The sequence below is a fragment of the Pelecanus crispus genome, chromosome 2 (assembly GCF_030463565.1).
Source record: "Pelecanus crispus isolate bPelCri1 chromosome 2, bPelCri1.pri, whole genome shotgun sequence".
NCBI lineage: Eukaryota > Metazoa > Chordata > Aves > Pelecaniformes > Pelecanidae > Pelecanus > Pelecanus crispus.
The window spans coordinates 110161941-110171100 of NC_134644.1; positions in this window are offsets into that span (position 1 = coordinate 110161941).

Genomic DNA, 9160 nt, shown 5'->3' on the forward strand with positions numbered 1-9160 from the left:
GTAACTTATAAATCAAGTTTGAAGTTCTGAATTTTCTGTTTGTTTTTAAAAATAACATTGAAATTTGCAAGTCTAGGTTAGGCAAAAAAAAAAAAACAATACAACAATTTTAGAAAGCTTAACCTTTCATATATTTTTCTTTTTTTGCAAGAATTTCAGACTGGAATAATTATGTCCACATCAGCAGACAGGGTAGTGCAATCAAAGTGGATTCATAAGGCAAAACACTTCTTGCAAAAAGCCTTTTCTCCATGCTGTATATGTTTTGGGAGTTTTAGTATAGTATAGCTCTGTTTGGGTCCCATATACTGGATGTTTATTGGGGGCCAAAGCACATGCAATCCCCTGGAGTACCTATGCAAGCTCAGTTCCATCTAAAAGCAGTCCAGCTGACATGTGCAGGGAATTTCCCCAACGTGAACCAAAAACACAGTGAGCGGAGCTGAGTAGGCAATGCTTTGAAAACTGATACAGGTTAAAGTGCTAATGTAGATGGATACAGCTTGTTTCCTGTAGTTGGTCTGGTCATATTCCCTTCCACCTGTGCTGGTGTAAGTTTTTCCTCAGAGGTGGACATGACTGTTTCAGGCTTTTAAATGTAAACTGATAAATTTATAAACTCAAAAAATAATCAGGCTTATAATTTGCCTTTTTAATACCCTAAGATGAGAGCTGCTTTCCATAGGGATCATGCAGGAGTTTTTATGTGACTTTAGATTTAATTATGAATACAAGAGGAAGAGAAAAGGTATATGGGTGTGGTGAGGAATGAATGACTATGCCACTGAAAAACTAGTTAAATTAAGGATAGTCAATGTTTTTATGGTCTGACAGCAAAAGGACAGAGTCTGCTTTCTTCTCAGAATAAAATCCTTTGTCCCCAGATCTGATCTGAAGGTACTTGCTCTAATTGTCCGACAATTAGCTTTAATACTCATTTTTGTTTGGAGAGGCTGGTTTTGGTGGTCAATGCTTTAAATCAGTTGTCCCATGTTGTTTCCTTGTACAACTTCACAATGTTTACACTGCCTTTGTATCCTGAAATAAATTGTTCAGGATGTGTAAGTCTACAAACCAGACCTTCCTGCCTCAAGGTCCCATGAGAGTCTTGATCCAGGATGGTGTCTTGGATCACATACAACATACATCTACAGGATCAGACTAGTGTTCATGACAAATTGTGCTTTTTCATATACAGTAAGTTGGTATTCAGGAGTAAGTGTCAGCATGTGAGAAAGAGTGGGAACAGTTGCTGGAGAAAACAGAAATAGCCTGTGAAGCAAAGACTGTCATCCATGATTTTCTTTCTGAGCTCTGTGCCCTAACTGCTAAGCTGCAGAGAGTCTTACTCTCAACTCCCTGCTATGAATCTGGCATTGTTTTTTCTCTTGCTGGAACAGATGAACTGCTTGAATATTTACCCTGGTTCTTGGACAAAGTTTTACAGCCTGGGTGAACTCTGGCCTAGTTTAGAGCAAGCTTGGATGCGTCTGCATCATTCCCGTAGGTGTGACCTTACTGGTTTCTGCTGGGCCTCACTTCTGGTTTGCATGAAGCACACAAATACAGCTCCAGACTTGTCGCACACTTCCATGTGGGAACCTTTTGGTTTGTTCCTGAAGTCGGCACGAGCTTGTTAGGAATTCCTTAAAAATAGATAGCCTTCTTACCTCCAGCTGCTAATAAGAATTTTTTTAAAAAAAGCATAGGGCTAACATTAACAACAAATCACCCAACTACATTCTTGTTGTACTTTAGAAATCCACATATTTTAAACCCATTGGTGCAGGGACTTCACTCTTGTGTGTAAAATATGTAGTGCAAACAGATCCTGATCTTGTTTGCAGTGCTCAGTGGTTCTAATAACACTGCTGAAAAGGGTATCAGTAACGGGGCTTGCAGGCAAGCGGATGAGTCTAAATTCCCATATAAACACAAATTTTTGCATGTCAGTGTTAGATGTTTTGCTTACTATGTAAACTACCAGAACAATTAAAAATCTGAATTATGGAATGAATTAAGACTACAAACTTTGTTTTGAAACTGAGCACCAAATGAGATGCTACGTGTGAATGTTGCGATGACCTGTGGCTGTGTGCTGTGCTATGGAGTGTTATTTAAAAGTGGAGTACATATGTTGCTCAGCACACTATTTCTTCTGGCATACTGCACTCTAGTCATTCTGTCTTTTGGGTAAACATTCCCCTAATGATCTCATTTTGACTCCACTCATACAATGCTATTAGAAGGCAGCTAAATTTACTTTAATACTTGTTTTATTAACACAATAAAAAAGGACTTCTAGGTTTTTAAAGTGTCATATAAGTGTTGTGACTTCTAGTATTCATTGATCGTATCCCAGATGTTACCTTTGGAGATCAGTGACCAGGAAATGTCATGAAGAAAACAGGATTTCCACAGAAATTAGATTGCTATATCATAAAAATGCCTTCTTTTTTAATTTAAAACTTTAAATAAACTTTAAGCTGAGGCAACAATGTTCACATTAGAGGGATCAACCCAGCCTATGCAACAAAGTGCTGTCAAAGTGCTCTGGAGTAAGGATAACCTTCCAGAAACATGTTCGCTTAGGCATTCCTGGTTTTTAGCATCTTGTTGCATAAATCAGCTATGTGTAGACCACAAATCCATTCAAGCAGCTGCTCAGCATATGACAAATTTTGTCTCCTACGAGTATAACAAAATGGGTGTCATCTTTATCAATGTGTTGCACTATAAACAATATAAATAGTAGTATCAAAACAAGTTTTAGTGTCTTTTGTTTAAGTGGCTAAGACATTAGCAAAAGATATACCATATAACCTGGTTATCATCCTCCTCTTGATTTCTCCATTTCATGAAATAGTTTGAGGCTTATTACAATTTCATGTGCCCAAGCCAGAATGCAGGAATTTCATATCTCTGCCCTAGTAATAAAAAATTTCATAGGGTACATTCAATGACTGCACAAGGTCAGAATTGGATTTGATTTCCACTCTAAAAGACAAATGAAAGGTTCACCAACATACTACATTATCTTTTTTTTCAAACTGTAGTATTTCAAATACTGAAGTTCACATCCAAAAGTTCCTGCAGTTTCTAATGATACTGTGAGTTACCATGTCACCAAGCAGTTCAGAGATGAGAAGTATCATAGTAAAATAGAAATAGTGTGCAGGACTCATCAGGGCTCTTTAAATTGCTGACAATAGAAAAGAGTAAGGAAGGTAAGTGCAAGTTTAACTAGTTTTAATTGGTAAAATAAAAGTAAGATTTGCTCCAGGCAGTGGGCATCAAAGAGCACATGGATTTGAAAACTGTGAGAAACTCTTCTCAATAAGTAAAAGTTGCTTTTCTTATGCCACCTTCTGAGTGTCGTGCAACACTTAGCTGGTGCTGGTTTTCAAAAGCAGAGGATTTCTAGAGTTATCTTTGGGTCGACCAGCGGGGTTAGCTCAGTTGGTTAGAACACGGCGCTAATAACGCCAAGTTCACAGGTTCAATCCCTGCTCACTGCAGGGGAGTTGGGCTCGATGATCTCTCAAGGTCCCTTCCAACCCAAAGCATTCTATGATTCTATGATATGATTCCTGCCCCGCTCCTCGCACGTTGCGGCTCCCGTACTAAGCCACCACGCTCCGGCTGCTGAAGCTTCCCCAGGTGTCAGAGGGTGTCCTTACTCCAGAGCGTTTTGGCGGTGCTTTGTTGCATTGACCAGCCTGATCCCTCTAAAACGGGCAGCTTTGCCGCAGTTTAAAAATGCTTTGTGCCAGTGAAGCTGCATTCAGGAGAGGGCTTGTGCTGCTAAAACAAGGCCACCCTCACCCACTTGTGCCACCTATACTCCAAGCCTCTTGCAACCTTCTGCCCAGGTAGCTGCACTTCTCAGAGCCACAACCACGGAGACACAGTATTTATTAGAAATACTTGAGGAAAGCAACAGATTTACTAAGCTAAGGTATCTTAAGGGTCTTACGGTTGCTTAATGCCAAAACCTAGTTGCTGCTGAAAGGACACTCCGTGCTGCTGAAAGGACCTAGGTATCTTCCTAATTGTTCATCTAGCTGCATATATAGAGATATATGTTAATAACAGAAACAGGGAAAGCTCTCACAGAAAAATCAATTCCGAAGCTTATCTGCTCATCCATGAGAACTGAGCACTGGAAAACCCTTTTCTTTTTGAAAAGATCTGTTCAAATTTTCACCTAAGAACGAATAGTTCTCTTCTGCCTCCTCTCTCACATCCTTCATGCCGCCTTCTGTGGGGCAAAAGCTGTATCTGGATTTTGTAGCTGTGCCAAAACACAGCTGAGACACAGATCTCAGCCCAAACACAAAGCTGCTCTGTTGCCAGACAACGTGACCAGCGAGGAACAAAAGGTTTTCTAAGAGGTTGAGGTGATCTATTATTTTTTTTCCTTGTCAACATAAAATTACAGAAATATGCGCTATATGGGGTTACCGGGCTTTTGTAAGCACTGCTGCTGTGTTTTCTTCCTTCAAAGCTTTTACCTCCCTAGCATGGGCGATGCAGAGCATGGCACAGGCGGGGCTGGGGGATCAGTATAAATACCCTGTCCCACTCCTTCAGTTTTACTATGCCTTTAATTGAAAGTTAGGCAGAGGCAGAAGAAAACTCAGATTTAAAAAAAAAACCGTTGGGCCAAACGCTGCTTGACCGTAAGTTCAGGGTAACTCCCACTGACCTTGCTTGAAATAACAGGGCTCTGAGTCATGGAGGGATTTGGTCTTTGCCCAGGGGAGTTTTTGGATGATTCCCTCATCGTTAATGGACTTTTTTTTTTTTTTTTTTTAAGTGTTCAAGGTTCAGAGGAGGAAGAAGTGCTGCACACCCACCACAGAAGAGGAGGTTTTGTCTTCATGTGTGTTTCCTCAATGCTTGCCAGCGCTGCCTTGTTGGCTGAAGGCACTTTGCTGATCCCTCTGCGGCCAAGGGTTTCATTAGCTACAGCTGAGGGGTTTTTAAACAGATGTCTGGCTGCGTAGCAGTTGGGTCATAAAGGTGATGTTTTAGGGCTGCCTATTGCGTTTCCATAATTCTTTCTTTTCTCTTAGCATGTCTTTATTTGCAAGACTCCTTTCACAGGCACCTCTGAAGACTGCTAACCTCTCGGAGCAAATGTTTCTGCAGGGGGGTTACCAGAGGCTGCTTGGGAGTTTCTTTGAAGGCGTGCCAGGATCAGCTGTGTCACGCAAGTGCATGTTAATGAAAAGAAATTCAGTGACCTTAGAAGCGAGGCATCGTAAGGTTGCACTAATGGGAACAGCAAATGCTGGGATCCTTGCAGGAATCTTGTTAAGTTGATTAACTGTCTAAAAGCTTTTCTGCGGTGATGAGGAATATAGTTATGTCAGGCTGTGGGCTTAACTGGACAGACGTAATGAAGCTGACAGCTTGAATGAGAGTAGTGTTGTCTTTTGTTCTGTGAAAATTGCTGTTTGCTGAAACATCCAAAGTGAAAGAAGATGGGAAAAAACCCTTAAAATCTATTTTTTTTTCAGTGTAACAGTAGGCCAAAATATTTTTTTATCTTGGTAAATTATTTGTAAATATAAGAACATAATGTGTTTGGTTTTTTTTAAAGTAAATGAGGTCTTTAAACTTGGTTTTGATTCCTTTTAAAAAAGGGGGGACACAATAAAAAGCTTTTCCCTCCTTAAATTTTTTAACTCAGTGTCTATGTGTAGAATAATTTTCATATAAATATAAGTAGATAAGGCTTTGTTCTTGATGTTTTTTCTATCTTTCGCCACTGCAAAACTTGAATAAACCTCTTATCCTCTACCGTTGTCCTATACTGGTGTCCTGGTTTTGTCTGTGATAGAGTTAATTTTTTTTTTTTCCTTCTAGTAGCTGGTATATTGCTGTGTTTTGGATTTAGTGTGAGAATAATGTTGATAACACACTGATGTTTTAGTTGTTGCTAAGTAGTGCTTACACTAGTCAAGGACTTTTCAGCTTCCCATGCTCTGCCAGCAAGAAGCTGGGAGGGGGCCCAGCCAGGACAGCTGACCCAAACTGCCCAAAGGGCTATTCCATACCATATGATGTCATGCTCAGTATAGAAACTGGGGGGAGTTGGCCAGAGGGTAGAGAACCATTGCTCAGGAACTGCCTGGGCATCTGCCGGTGGGTGGTGAGCAATTGCATTGTGCATCACCTATTTTGTATATTCTTTTATTATTATTATTTTCCCTTCCTTTTCTGTCCTATTAAACTGTCTTTATCTCAACCCATGAATTTTACTTTTTTTTTTTTTCTTTTTTTTTTCCCCCCGATTCTCTCCCTCATCCCACCGGGGAGGGGGGCAGTGAGTGAACAGCTGTGTGGTGTTTAGCTGCCTGACGGGTTAAACCACAACTGGTAACAACAATCAATCTTTTTATGGTTATCCAGCCATTTTAATTTATCTTTCCTCTTCTTCCCAGTTGCCCAAGCAGACCAATAATCTTTTGTTTACTTGAGCTTTTACTGTGTCCTTCTGGACTGTGTGGAGGCAACAGTCCTGGGCCAGAGTCCAAGGCAAAAGAGTTAAATTGACCCTGTTGCATGACAACTCCATTCAGAGGTTCACTGCATAATCAACTATTTCTGTTGCCTAAGAGCCATTGATATGGTCCAGTATCCAAACTGGAAGGAAAAACATCCAGAGTAATGCATTCCCTGAGACCTAACCCAAGTCCAGAGACACCAGAGAGCAGAAAGCCCAAGGGAAAGGTGAGACTGTCTTGGAGACAGTGAACTGATTTGGGTTCTCCCTGGGCAGCCTCTCTCTTTTTCCCCTCCTGTTGGCACAGCATGACCCTTTGCTGAGCTTCAGGCCCCCAAATTCGGGCAGCAGAGGAGGCAAGAAGCTGCAGGGCTGCTGGTGGTACCAGCTAGGCTCACCTCCAGCCTACTCCTACTCACAGGTGTATGCAAGCCCGAGCCATCATCCTCACCCACCACCTGGCCGCAGCTGGGATTTGGGATACACCAAGGCAACCGATAGGTTAAGAAAGATGGTGGCAGGTTAAGCTGTCAGCTGATGCCTGCATGGGTCACTGAACAAGGACCAATGCTTTTGTTAAAGTTAGGGATGGCTGCAAAAACATAGATGCAGATGTGAAGGGATCACAGTGAATGACATTGGTTTAGCTCAGCCACACCTGACAGACCTTTTGGAGCCCAAGCTCCATGCTTTCTGGAAGAGCCCTTCAAACCCGAGCTATTAACCCAACCTCAAACCAGACGCTGACTCCAGCCTCAGCCAGAGTCTAGCAACCCTTGCCACCCTTCATCTAAATACATCCGTGCTTGTACAAGCCTTGTGACATCCAAAATCTTCTTATGGGGGGACGGCAGGGGACACCAAGAATTTAGTGTTAGTATAACTGAAATCTTAGCAGGCTAATAAGAAAATTGTTATTATGCAGATCAATTTTGTTTGTTTGTTTTTCAAAACAGGAAGAAGGAGGAAAAAATTTAGGAATGTTACTATTTATGGAAAGCCTCAGTAATAATAATAATAATAATAATAATAATAATAATAATAGTCAAAACTGTTATGCATGCACTGTCTAGGATCTACCCCTTTCCCCTGGTGTCCCGCTCACCCTTCCACTGCTCCTCTGGGTTGATGGCTTCAGCCTAGGGGGAGTGGGTATGGCGAGGTGACAGCATCCTGAGTCCTTCACTGGGAGGAATATGGTGTCGGTGGTTTCTTCCTCCTCCTCTAGGATCCACTTAGGGTCATTTTCATGTTTCCCAATGCTTTTGTGCTTTGTTCTTTCTTCATTGGTCTGCAATTCTAAGTTACATCTGAATTTACTATCTATGGTACATTTTAACTATGTTAGAAACTTGTTCTTTATTCTTTTTGTGACTTTTGTTGCTCCTAAGATCAGTTTTGTTCAGCTCCCAGCTCTGTACTTCTGGCTGGCCACTGGTGTGCTGGTTATAGCCCTGCAGCCCTCAGCATTATCTCATGCCCTGTCTGTCATCCTGTGCCTGTACTCCTCTACACCACCTCTTGCAAGCCTACCTTCAGGGCTCTCATACCAGCCCTGCATTTCTCTGCATTACATCATTCTGCTAAGGTCATAAATATCTCACGCTACACATAACAGCTGCATGTTGCTAGTATCTGTGTAATATGGTTATACTATAAGAAGATAAGTAAAGCAAGTTAGGCATAGCTACCTGGTCATTAGAAGAACAGCTGTTACAGCAACAAATCAAACCAAGTAAAAGGAAAGCTTCGAGCAGGTATAGATGAATTCAGGCAAAGCAAGCCTGATAAACCTCCATCCTGAGGCTCTGCAAAGTCAAAGCAAAGCCTGTGCCCTGGTGCCTGCAACAGCTGTGCCGTCTTTATGAGGCTGCAGCCCACAGTGTGTCCTAGACACCCCGGTTTCTAAACCTGAGGACTCATGCCATCCTGATTTACATGTTATGCTCTTGGCTATTGTTTTGGTAACTTGTATTCCTAACTTCATCCCCAATCTCATTCCTTGATAAGCCTGATTTCTAAGTGGGGGATACTTTGGAAGGTGTGTATGTTTTGGAGCTGTTTAGAATAAATAAGACTTATTTAGGGGTTTGGTTTGGGATTTGACAGTTTTTAGTGGTGGTGGGAGGATGATGCAGGCAGAAAAAGTTTTTATATTGGGGCTCTGGGTTTAGGTCTGAGGAAGATTTGAATTTATTGCTGTATGTTTCAGACTCCAGTTTTCTGAAATGAGGTTTGATAGAGTGCTTCTGACATACGTTGGTTGCTTTCACAAAAACAGCTATCTTGAGCTACCATGAGTTCAGGCTAACTCATGAGGCTGCTCCTCTGAGCCTCTTCTGGAAGGATCACCCTTTTCTCCAGTGGAGCAAGTTGGTGTAAAGGGCAGCCACACCAAGCTATGGGTGTGCACTGGCATGGTTTGAGGGCATTTTTTTCAGTCTCCACCTTCAAAAGACCCTTTGTCCAGGGCTCAGGTTAACATTTGTGCATTTTGGGCTCACAAAACACCTTTGTTCCTACTAATAGGTACAACGTTTGATTGGGCTTTGCAAAGGTAGGTTTTTTTCAGTGGTCTAAATATAGAGGTAAGTCTTGCATTCAGAAAAAATGCCCAGTTTTGTTGAATGTGTCCTGGCTTGATCT